Source organism: Colobus angolensis, unplaced genomic scaffold (assembly GCF_000951035.1).
Source record: "Colobus angolensis palliatus isolate OR3802 unplaced genomic scaffold, Cang.pa_1.0 Scaffold131, whole genome shotgun sequence".
NCBI classification, from domain to species: domain Eukaryota; kingdom Metazoa; phylum Chordata; class Mammalia; order Primates; family Cercopithecidae; genus Colobus; species Colobus angolensis.
The window spans coordinates 9,056,623-9,065,578 of NW_012114364.1; positions in this window are offsets into that span (position 1 = coordinate 9,056,623).

Below are 8,956 nucleotides of genomic sequence, written 5' to 3' on the forward strand. Positions count from 1 at the left end.
TTCACACATCACCTCCATCTGTATTTTGTGTGTGTGTGTGTGTGTGGAGTTTCGCTCTTGTTGCCCAGGCTGGAGTGCAAGGGCGCGATCTCAGCTCACTGCAGCCTCTGTCTCCCAGGTTCAAGCTATTCTCCTGTCTCAGCCTCTCGAGTAGCTGGCATTACAGGCGCCTGCCACCACTCCTGGCTAATTTTTTGTATTTTTTGTAGAGACAGGGTTTCACTATATTGGCCAGGCTGGTCTTGAACTTCTGACCTCAGCCTCCCAAAGTGCTGGGATTACAGGTGTGAGCCACCATGCCCGGCCTCCATCTGTTTTATGTAATGCTGTTCTATATATAATACTATAGTTTTAGTTAACCAGCAACTAAAAAAATTCCTTGGATGAAATAAGAAGTGAAAAGATCAATTACAGTGTTTATGTAAGCTTTGAAAATTTTAATTTTCTAAATTTATCAGTGGCTCTTATTTCTGTCTTTCAACAATTAATTCAGATAGTATTCTATACAATAAATAATTATGTTAGCTATATTTTGTATTAAAATATTTGTCACTTATACTACCAAATATTTTAGGAGAAAGATTAAAGGATCTTATTTTTAAAATTCCAGTTGGTGGTGACCTCTCTTTTCTCTAATTAGAATATAAAAATATATCTTTATTATTTAATGCATAATTGTTCTCTTTAACCTATTTCTACTTTAAGAAATTAGGCATTTAAAATTCCAACAGATATTATTTCCTTATAGGAATTCATATATTGCATTGACTAAGAAGTATGACTTTTTGCAAGATAATCTACTTATTAAAGTTATATATTAAATAATATTTTAGTTCTTAGCCTCTAAATCCTATTATATATATTTTATATATGCCAGGTAGTTTTAAATTATTTCACTGGTGGTCAAATATGCAAATAAAGTGCTAAATGAAATGCCTAGCAGTACAGCCCCATTTATGGCCCAAAATCTCAAAAATGATTAAATGTGATATTTTATAGCACATAGTAAATGCTGAAAGAGGATTTTTTTGTTTCCATAATTCTCTTTATATAAGCATATTATCATTAATCTGGGAAATGTACTGCAAGATGGTGAACAATGCTTCAAGACAGAAACTAGCTAATTCTTCAGTTTTACTGAATAAAATAGTAAAGAGCTGAAAGAAGCCCTTTTAGTACCTTTTTATTCTTAGAATTGCATACCACTATGTGTTTTCCATGTCCAAGGGGCAAATCCATTATTTCACTTGAAAATTTCATCATGACTCTATTTTATAGTATACTTTTGATTTTTTTTAAAAAAGAAACATTATGTACTGAAGTTTTTTCATGTGTCTTCACGTAGTGTATATTTGCAATATTTATTTTACCTGTTTACCTTGAGGTATATTTTAAAGGCTTAAGAGAATAATCCAGAACAATTGTTAGCATTGTCAAAACATGACAGCTTTTCAGTGGGAGGCAAAAGGAGCCCCCTATGAGCTATTTACACAGAAAACAGGGGAGGATGCCTGTCTGGATATAATTTAGAGTTTCCATGAACTGAGATGGAAAATAATTAAATCTTTATTTTCACTAATATCTAGAATAAAACTTAGCATTTTCTTTCATTTAATATATAGACAATATATCTCAGTAGTATTAGCAATACCTGTGAATTTGTCACCAATAGAAAGAGTAGATATTTTCATGTAGAGTTGTTGTAGATTCCTTGAAATAACTATAATTAAAATTCATAATTTGATTAAGGCAATTTTCAAACACGACTTCAACATTGACATAGTTTTTAGCTCTGTTTCTGGCTCTTGCTGATCTGTCATAAAGATGCACAGATATCACTACATCGTAGAGTTAGTTTTGTAACTATTTGGATGCCTGTATTTGAACATACTTTGTTTCGCTCCTAAGCCTATGCATTTTCTTTTACTTCAAATCATTTTCTAAGTAAGAATTCACAAACCTTACTGAATTGCCAAAAGGGTTCGTAGGACATTCTCTTTTGCCATTATTTTCACTCTGAATACGTTGACTATTTTTAGGATTTTCATTCTTAACGTTTAGTCCTCTTCCTACTTCACTAAAAAATATTTCTAAGGTGTTTCTATGAATATTTTTTCCTGACTTTTGTTTTTAATTTGAACCAGAAAACATATCCACAAGGGTAACTCCTTTAAAAAGTTGCACAAAGCTTTAAATTAACAGAGCACTTTCATATTTATTTTCTCATTTGACTTTCACAATTTTGTGACAGTGGGTATAATTATCATCTCCCTTTCACATTGTGAGGTAACTTAGGGACAGAGAGTATAAGGATCTCCTGTTAAAAGCCTCTCCTGATGCCTCCTTATTCTGCAGACATTTTTTTAAGCGATGAAGAAAAAAATAATTTAAATATGCATTTTAAAAGTATTTTATTGTATTCTGTGAAGTACTTAAATGAAATTATTTTAAAATAGGCTTTAATTTTTCTTTCTGTTAAGTCAATGTTAGACTTCTTTCTCTTCATTTTTGAATTTTTAAATCCAGTTTTTCTCAATATACCAAACATTTACTGACAACCCACTTTGAGCCAAGACCTTAGAGAAACTAACATGCTGGTTGGGGAGACCAGAGAGAGTCAAACAAATAATTACAGTATGACATGAAAGTGTCTCAAGCAAAATACTATTGGAAAACAGGTAAGAGATTAATTAATTTAATATTTTATAGGTCATGGAAGACTACAGAGAAGAGATGACATTTGAAACAGACCTTGAAAGATGAATGAATTATAGAAATGACATTTTATCTCTTTTTTATTTTAAATAGAACCCAAATAAGTTTAGAAAAGCTATGTTCATGGTAGTTAAAATGTTTGTAATCCTTTATTATTTATGTCATTCCACAACTTTTCTCTAATTTTAAATATTCCATTTTGTTTTTATTATTATGTTTATTAACTGGACCAAAGTTCTCAAGCTCAACAAAAAATGATTTTTTTATTCAATAATGTTTTTCAAGTTTTCTGTAACACTATTAATTTAAACAAAATGTGCTGAGCTCATATTTTAATGTGCTATGCTAGCCATGGAGGTTATGAATAAATCCAAGCCACGGACCTCGTTTTCAAAGAATATTCACTTTAGTTGGATGGGTGACATTTACTGAAACTTTCATAATATTAAAAAATAGCATGCATATATTAATATATATATATAAAATGTATAACAAAAAGTGGAAAAATTATAAGTGTACTTCAAAATGCACATCTGCAGAAAGCTGATAGTAAAGTTCCATAAGAAGAAGGTTTCACCCTGGTATACCCCTTGATCTCTGACCAAAAAAAAGAGAGAGAGAAAATTCTGAGGTCATTAGAGGAAAAATACTCCCTACTCCATGAATGGGAGAAGAAAAAGAGGCAGCTGGGTATTGCTTTTGTGTCTTTAATTTAACTCTTTGTCTGCCTCAGCAGGCCGAGTCTGTTTCACTTTATACAAAACTGTTTTCTAAATTGTATAAACTGAGTTTTAATGGAGGAACAGCTATCTCTTATCTAAACCCCTCTATTCCCAGCTGTGAAATTGATTGATGTTTTTAAAGTTCTAAGGAGCTACCCTTGTGGATATGTTTTCTAGTACAAAGGAAAAAAAAAAGTCAGGAAAAAGGGAATCATAGAAATACCTTAGAAGTATTTTTTAATGACCTAGGAAGAGAACTAAACATTAAGAAAAGAAACCCTAAAAATATTCAACATATTCAGAGTGAAAATAATGGCAAAAGAGAATTTGCTAGGCTCATGTAGTTACATGACTCAGATTAGCATTTGTAGCTGTGTGAAGATTTCATAGATTTAAAATTCTTCATGTCATGTTTCCATTGGCTTTGGCTAAAGTCACTATTTGGCAGAACAGAATCAAGATTCTGATGCCAGATATGTCACTGATGATCAGTTCCATCTCACCTCGCAGTTCTCAGAGTTCAAATCAATTCAGCAAATATTTATTGAGTGCTTATGGCTGCTGACTTTTCTAAGTCAGAGAAAAGTAATGAGATGTTAGTAAAATGTGACATGTCTCTGGTTAGACAGCCACAGATACAGAAAACCATTATCATCATTGCTATTTTAAACCATAAGTTTAATTTGATTGTGTTAATAACAGCATTAGTGTACATTGCTTCAAATTACCATAATTTCCACACTGGATTCTTATTTTTAACTACAGAAATCACTGGATATGAACTGAAGTCTCCAAGGCTTGACTTATAGGTAAAAGAACACCATCCCTCATCTAGCATCAGTTATGTATATTTCTAATAGCTCAGTTGAGGGACAGCATTAAGCCATTGTATAAACTAATTGGGTTAATTCTGCTCTGGAATTTAGGCAAATAATGTAACTGAGATAAACAAAGGGTCACTTATGCATCTACTTGTACACATTTATCTACACTTCTTATTTATACTACTAAATGCTTAAAACAACACTAGGCTATAAATTTGCCTTTTCTTTCTGATTCTCTTGGCAGGGTTTCTTACATGCTTAACTTTTAAAGAGTGGAGATCGGCCTCCTCTCAAATAAATAAGAGAGCAGTGGAAGGAAAAACTGCAGCTACAAAGTAGTTCTAACCCATTAAACGCAGATGGCCCACAGGGGGTTTAATCATCAGGAGCGAACACACATCACGCTGAAATATAGAGCTGTTTTCTATCACTTGTTACCATTTGAATGTCTGTCTCAAGAAAGTGAATTCCATATATCTTCCTGGCCATCAGTTGCCCTTTGAATACTCCTCTCTCTGATGTAGCTAGATTTCTCTTCAGAACTTACTGAGATGAATGAGCTCTTGCCACACGTAGAAGTGAAAGAAAACATTTCTTTCTTTGCCCCAACAGATGAGATTCGTCATTAGGAGAATGGATTTGACCTTGTAAAGTGGACCAAAGCAATTAACAAACAAATCCCTTTGGGGCAGATTGAGTTTATTCTAGTCCTTTAACAGAAGCTTTTTTTTTTTAAAGTACTCCACAGCAATCTTGTATATTTATGGAATCTGACCACAAAAAATCAAAAACGTGGAATAAAAAAAAATCATCTTCTATTAAACCTTTCTATGTAAGAGAATTTAAAAACACTTAAAAATCACATAGGTTTATCCTCAGATAGCATATCAGTAAGTCAAATTAGTCAAGAAGCCATGAAAGAAAATTGATGAAACCAATTTGATAACATCATAGAAAAACTAGAGATCAGTATTAAGGTCTATTGCAAAATGAGGAAAAACCCAATTTTAGGACAATTTACAGTATCTAAGGGAAATATTAATTGTACTTGCCATCTCATACTCATTGTATGAGCTTCTTTAATATATTTATCTCTTACTCATGATGTCCCTTGTATAGTGTCTTTCCCAGGCTTTTTATCTATGCCTTGTTCTTTTAAAATTTATTTTCCTCTTTCCTGGAGCCTATACCTAGCTAAAGTCCATTCTTCAAGTTTAAAATCTTATGTGACATTCATGGAAAGAACAGCTACCAATTCGTTGGACAGCACAGTAAGTAAGCAGCTTTCTTACTTTCCCTAGAGTATGTATTTAGCTAATGCTATTAAACTGAATGACACAATCTTGAGTAAACCCAGCTGATAAACCCCATGGAAGCTACTCATCTACCATGGGCCTGCAACACTTTAGCCTTGCTCTTTTATTTGTCTTTCTGAGTTTGTAAACCATTCAGCAGTTTGGACACTTAGATGCAAATTGAAAGTTATTATTTTAACCCGTAAATAATCTAGTCAGTTCAAAGCATTAATAAAAAGGCATTTCTTCTTTTGAAATTTTGTGTATGTATTAATTTTTTTGTTTTGCAAAGTCTGTTTTTTCAAAATCCAAAAATAGGTCAAAGGAAATATATCAGACTAGCAAAAGATCTGAGGTCTCAATATGTTTTTAAACATTTGGATGCTTAAAAAATTTTATTATTAATGAGGAAAATATTAAATCCACTTATTTTTAATTTTTAATTTTTTTTTTACCAGTAGATGGCACTGCACGGATATAAGAGATATTTACATTTAATGTGATTTAGGGGACAAGAGAAGCATCAGCAATGCTAGCTGGTGTGAAATTCCCTCCAATACAGTTAGCTCTTAAAGTATTGTATCTGGGAGTCCCAAAAGTTGTATAAGGGAAGAACACAAATTCATTAACACCAATGTTATTGATCAAACACTTTGACAGTGCTCACTGTGTGACAGATGAGTAGGTTCTCTTATTCGCCTATTCAGGTAAGAAAACTGAAGCTCAGAGAAGTTAAGATTTCTGGATGTCAAACTTCTAGTGAGATACAGGACAGAGATTGAGCTAGGCAATTGAGCCAGTCTGTGCTCATTGCTTTGTCCCCTCTTACCTCACTAACATGAATCACTAATCCATCTATTGAGTGATTTCTAAGGAGCTAACTTGAAGATATAAGGTATTAAAATAAACACGCAGTCCAATTCGAAAGTCAGAGAAGTACTAGGAGCATAGGAGTAATCTTGAGGAAAGCAAAGGGTCCCTAAGAGGAAGGGAACATGTGGGTCTCCCTTCTAAAGAGCAGAGCTATTTATCTGATCACCTACTTGTGCTCACAGGCACACCAGATATTAGAAGGCTGAAAATGGAACATAAAATCCCAAACTACCCCTGCTTTTGTACAACATATACATATAATTAATAGACCATATTTTCAAGAACAGTCTCAGGTTTACAGAACAATTGAGTAGAAAGCACAGAGAGTTTTTTTACCCCTTTCTGTTATTAATATTTGTATTAGTGCTCTACATTTTTACAATTGATATGACTTTATGAATACATTATTATTAAAGTCTACAGCTGGCAACAGGGTTCATTCTTGGTGCTGTACTTTCTATGAGTTTTGACAAATATATAATGATATGTATCCACCATTACGGTAGCATTCAGAATAGATTTACTGGCCTAAGGATGCCCTTTGTTCCACCTATCCATCCCTTCTTTCTTCCAAACCTCTGAAAACCAGTTATCTTTTTATTGTCTCTAAAGTTTTGCCTATTCCAGAATATCATACAGTTGTAATCACAAGGTATATAGTCTTTCTAGATTTATTTCTTTCACTTCATTTCATCTGAGTTTTCTCCAAATATTTTCATGACTTGGCTCATTTTTCATCACTGAAAAACGTCATATGGATGAATGTAACACAGCTTGTTTATCCATTCATATTGAAGGACATCTTGGTTGCTGTAAGGGTTGGTAATTATGAATAAAGCTATTATAAGCAATCATGTGCAGATTATTGTGTGGACATAAGATTTCAACTTATTTGGGTAAATTACAGGGAGTATGATTTCTGGATCATATGGTAAGAGTTTACTTACTTTTATAAGAAACTGCCAAAGTATCTTCCAAAATGGTTCAACAATTTGGTAATTCCCCAGCAATGAATGAGAGTTCCTCTTGCTCCACATCCTCTCTAACATTTACTGTTGTCTGTGTTTTGGATTTTACTTGTTATAAAAGATGCACACTGGTATTTCATTGCTTTAATTTGCAATTCACTGATAACATGATATTGAACATCTTTTTATACACTTGTGTTGTATCTCTATATCTTCTTTGGTGAGGTGCCCAGACCTTTTACCCATTTTTAAATTTTGTTGTTTTTGTTGTCTTGTTGGGTTTTAAGAGTTCTTTGATATTTTAAATACAAGTTCTTTGTCAGATACAGGTTTTGCATTTTTCCATGTTCTATGGCTTTTAATTCTTTCTCTTGACAAAGTTTCTCACAGAGCAGAAGTTTTTAATTTTAATGAAGTCCAACTTACTAATTTTTCCTTTTATGGATCGGGCTTTTGGTATTGTATCTAAAAAGTGGTTACCAAACATAAGGTCACCTAGATTTTCTCCTATGTTATTTCTTAGGAGTTTTACAGTTTTATGATTTACACTTAAGTCTTTGATACCTTTTGAGCTAATTTTTGTGAAAAGTATAAGGCCTATGTCTAGATTCCCTTTTTTTCTTTTGTATGTGGATGTCCAGTTGTTGAAAAACAGTATTTTATTGAAAAAAAGTATCCTTTCTCCCTTGAATCACCTTAGCTCCTTTGTCAAAGACGAGTTGACTATATTTGTGTGAGTCCGTTCTTCGACTACTTCTGCTTTTCATTTCTCTCTTATTTCCTCTATTATTTCCTCTGTAATACAAACTTGAGTGATATTTATTTTATTCCTGTCTCTTCTCACCCATAGGCAATCAGCTATCAAATCTTATGGTAAGTGTTTTTAATGTATTATTTATTTTATTACTACAACAATCCTATGTATTATTAGGCCCATATTAAGTGAGAAGCAGCTCAGAGAGGGAATCTGCTTACCTAGAATAAAACAACTGTGTTCTTCACTTCTTTGGGAAATTACCACACACATCTCATAAGTGGCAGAGCAGTTTGACTTCAGGATCTGAACTTCCAAGCACTACTGTAATTTCTAAATCTATTTTAAGTCGTTAATTCCCTTCACCTGTATTGCCATCATATTAATTCAAGCCACTATCATACCACAGTAAATTTACTAACAATACTCAGTATCTTCCTTCCTTCCTTCCTTCCTTCCTTCCGTCCTTCCTTCCTTCCTTCCCTCCATCCCTCCCTCTCTATCTTCTTTCTCTCTCTTTCTTTCTTTCTTGCTTTCTTTCTTTCTTTCTCTTTCTTTCTTTCTTTCTCTTTCTTTCTTTTTATTTTCCTTCTTTCCTTCCTTCCTTTCTTCCTTCTTTCCTTTTTTCTTTCTTTCCCCTTTCTTCTTTCCTCATCCTTCTTCTCCTCTTCCTCCTCCTCCTTCCCTCTTCCTTCTGTCTTCTTCTTTCCTCCTCCTCCTTCCTCCTCCTCCTCCTTCCTCTTCCTCCTCCTCTTCTTCTTCTTCTTCTTCTTCTTCTTCTTCTTCTTCTTCTTCTTCTTCTTCT